This window comes from Phacochoerus africanus, chromosome 7 (assembly GCF_016906955.1).
Source record: "Phacochoerus africanus isolate WHEZ1 chromosome 7, ROS_Pafr_v1, whole genome shotgun sequence".
NCBI lineage: Eukaryota > Metazoa > Chordata > Mammalia > Artiodactyla > Suidae > Phacochoerus > Phacochoerus africanus.
In genome coordinates this window covers 21,980,107-21,984,238 of record NC_062550.1, presented here as the reverse complement: position 1 = coordinate 21,984,238, position 4,132 = coordinate 21,980,107, and positions in this window count along the sequence as shown.

Sequence of the window (4,132 nt, the reverse complement as noted above, 5' to 3'; positions counted from 1 at the left end):
CCACGGCTGGAATTTCTCCTAGCCCCACTCTTTTCCAGACGCTTCCTGGAACCAGACCGCTTGGTGGGTGGGAAGTGCCTGGGTTTCTTGCAGCATCTTTCCACTGGGAGCTAGGAGTCTGATCCCCAGCAACTGTGGAATTAGTCTGGGGGGGCTCCCTTAAATGAAAGAGATGATGGAAGGGGTGGAAGAAGGGCTTGACTCCTCTGCCCATCACCCCAGCCCCACCGGATCTGGTCCCAACACCTCCAAGAAGGGAAAAGGAATCCCTACTCTTTGGGTTTGAGGATTAGGGAAGAACGCAAGGGGGGAGATCCAAGTTGAAGGTGGGGGAAGATGGTCTGGAAGACTCACCCAGGCTTCCCTCAATCAGAATAATGAAATAGGCTGTAAGAAAAAGCCACAGAACTAAATGAGAAGAAAGCCAATTAGGTTTTTGTTTTGTTTTCATTGCCCATTTTATACTGGTGGGTCGAGGGAGTGTTAAATAGTTTATGTACATGATCTCAATTTCTGTCAATAATCCTGTGATTGATTCCCCTTTACACAAGGGGAAATTGAGGTCCAGAGAAGTTATGTAACTTGCCCAAGGTCACACAGTCAAATTCATTGCCTTGCTTGTGTCAGCCCTCATCTTAACCAACATGGCTTAGGGTCAGGTTTTTTGTTGTGTTGTTGTTGTTGTGTTTGTCTTTTTGCCTTTTCTAGGGCGGCTCCCTCGGCACATGGAGGTTCCCAGGCTAGGGGTCTAATCGGAGCTGTAGCCACCGGTCTACGCCAGAGCCACAGCAATGCAGGATCCGAGCCGTGTCTGAGACCTACACTACAGCTCACGGCAACGCCGGATCCCTAACCCACTGAGCAAGGCCGGGGACCGAACCCGCAACCTCCTAGTTCCTACTTGGATTCGTTAACCACTACGCCACAACGGCAACTCCAGGATCAGGTTTTTGAAGAGAATCAAAGTAAGGGGATGCTTCAGGCTCCTCTGTCACTTCAAGGCCTGTCCTAATGTCCAGCAAGAGGACAGAGAGGGGAGTTCCCGTCGTGGTGCAGTGGTTAACGAATCCGACTAGGAACCATAAGGTTGAGGGTTCGATCCCTGGCCTTGCTCAGTGGGTTGGGGATCCCGTGTTGTGGTGGACTGTGGTGTAGGTCACAGACGTGGCTCGGATCCTGCGTTGCTGTGGCTCTGACGTAGGCCGGAAGCAACAGCTCCGATCGGACCCCTAGCCTGGGAACCTCCATGTGCCCCGGGTGCAGCCCTAAATAGACCAAAAAAAAAAAAAAAAAAAAAAGGACAGAGAGGGAGGGGTGCAGAAATTCTAATAGGATTGTTAGACGCAAAGATGTCCATGTCCTGCTAGACCAGAGTTCAGCCACCAGAGGGCAGCATAGCCACAAATTTATGGGAATTTGGGGCCGGGAGGCTGTGAGGTCCTCCATACTCTTCCCCCATGGCCAGAGCTATTCTTATTAAGTTCAGCTCCTGCCTAGCAGTGCCCACATGGTCTCAAAAGATCTCTCCTGGGAGGCCAAGCCTGCTGCACACTGCCATCTGTGACTTCTTGATAATCCTGTACCTCAGGAATATCTTCCCAGGACCCATAAATGAAGAGGGACTGATGGGGATGGAGAGACCCAGTGAGGCAAAGAGCCACCTAGTATCTCCAAGGATGACAGCTGTGGCATAGCAGGGCACTGGGAATTCTCCAGGAAGGAAATCCCACACTCGCCCTCTTGGGGGATGGGTGGGAATGGCATCAGCCAAACTCCAGGGGCCAAGACTGAGATTCCTTACCCTCCTGGGGAAGAAATGAGGGGAAGTGGGCTTTGAGTACTGGGCTGGTATCATAGGCATGTCTGGGTGGTGCCTGTACCTTTGAGTCTAAGGGTGACAAGGTCTCTCTCAAGGATGCACAAAGTGGGAATTCCTTGGGCTCAGAAATGCTGCAGATGTAATCTAGCACCAGCCTCTGTCCCTGAACTGTAATTCTCAGGCTCTGGTCTGTTTCCCCTTCCAAACCTCCCAACCCCTCCAGAGCATGTCTGCCTCCCATTCTGAGATTTGAAGGATGCATGGGGACAGGAGGGTAGGGGGCTTGAGGGTAGGGGTAAGGCCCTGTCTGTCAGTGGAGATGGAAAGGAGGCCCCAGGAAGGGGACGGAGCAGCTGGGGGCACAGGAGGGGGAGGGGGCTCAGGAGAGGCAGCTGGCAGGCGGGAAGCTGATCTGGGGGTCTCAAGTTTCTTGACATCAATTAGAGCAGCCGGCCTGGGCTCATTAGTAGCCCGGGGTGCAGGGCTCATCAATAATGAATTCACCCTGCACACTGCCCCCCTCCAGCTGCCTGCAAGGTCACCCCGCCCTCCAGCCAGCTGCCTCCCCTTGGTGAGCTAAGCAACCCCTCTTCTGAGACCTCCCTAACTCGGAGTCCCCTGGGGCAGAGTGGGAGGGTAGACGAGGCTGAGGGCCAAGGGGTCTCTATCACCGCTCCACTAGGCCTGATGCTGACTCTGGTTTGTTCTCAGAGTCCACCCAGGAGGAGGAAGAACAGGGAGAGGCAAGGAGGAGTGTATGTGTGTGGGGTGAATAACAGGGTCTAGGAGAAGCAAGCTTTGTGATACCAGGGCCGAACAGCATGGTGGTGGCTGGATCTGGAGCAAGAGGATCACTTCCGATGAGCTTGGAGGCACAACCTACCCCCCCCCCCACCCCCAAAGCCCCCTGCGATCTCTGATCCTCTGGGTCGGAACAAAACCAAGGCATTGGCACCCCCATGATTCTCTTGCCCTTGAGCTAGAACATCTTGGCATACAGAAACAGATCCTTTCTTCAAACGAGATCAGTGGAGTGAGGACAAGTGACTGCTGAGGCCCAGGAACAGGAACTTGAACCTCCTGTACCTTAATTAGCCACTGAGTCCTAAATTCCCTGCAGAACCCAGGACTGCCAATCCCCTTCCTCTCTCCTAGACTGTCGAGAGATTCCAGTCCCATCACCCTTCCACCGAACCTCTTGTTCCCTGCCTCCACCCTCCCTAATCCCAAGGCTTCTAGTTTCTAGTCACACCTCCTTTCCCTCTGGCTGGGGCTGGCCTGAAGCAGGCTGCTTGGCATTCTGGGAAATCCTTCCGCTGCCCTCCCTCTTGGGGCAGGTACAGACAGGTCCAGGCTGCAGCAGCTGCATCTTCCCCAGACACCTCGCAGACTCCCAGACTCCAGCCTTGTGCTGCGTTCCCAGTGGCTGGCCTTGGAATACCGCCTGTTGGTCCTTAGAATACATCCCGTATCCCGAACTCGGCCTCCCCACCCCCCGTGTTCTCCCCAGCCCCTACATTCTGTCCTATCCTCCATCCTCCCCTCCACCTCATCAAAGACCCCCCTCCAGGCCTCTTCAGTCCAAGCTCACCTTAGTGGGGAGTGCCCTGGATAGATGCTCCTATCCGCACACCAATCCAGGTCATCTCTACAAAGCAGGGCCTCAGTTCTGGATCTTCTGTCATCTTCTGGTTGCCCTATTCTCAGTTGCAAGCTTCTCTTTCACTTCTTTGGGTCCATTGACTGCAATTTCTTCCCTCAGGTCTTCCCCTAAGGACTTAGGTATTCTTGACCTTAGCCAGAGGTCAACCTGGGGTCCATCTTCAACCTCACATTTCGCCTCTGAGACCCAGCTCCCAGACATCCTCTTCCAAAGCCAGAGAAGCAAACTAGGACCCAAACATTCTCGACCCCACCCCCACCCCGCCCAGCCCATCACTGGAGAGGACTCAGGTGTCCCATCCAACCCAGCCCCTATCCCTCCCCAGAGTACTTAGGCATCCTCCACCAATATCTGCCCAGGACCAGACTTCTCGCCCTCAGACTCAGCCCCTCCCAGGAGCCCAGGCATCTGTTTCCAGCTTCCTCTATCAGCACACACCGTCTTCTAGATGTCTTGGTCCCCAGCCCTGGCTGCGGTGACACGGTAAAGCCAAGAGGCTCAAGGGCAGCAAGTAGAAGAGAAAGCGGGAGGGGCGGGGGAGGGGGGCGAGGAGCCGCCAGGACGCCCCCTCCTGGACCCCTGGGTGCCCGGGTCCCCCCTCCTCCCGTCTTCACCTGCTGCGGGCTCCGCCCCCGCTCCGCCTCAGTCGG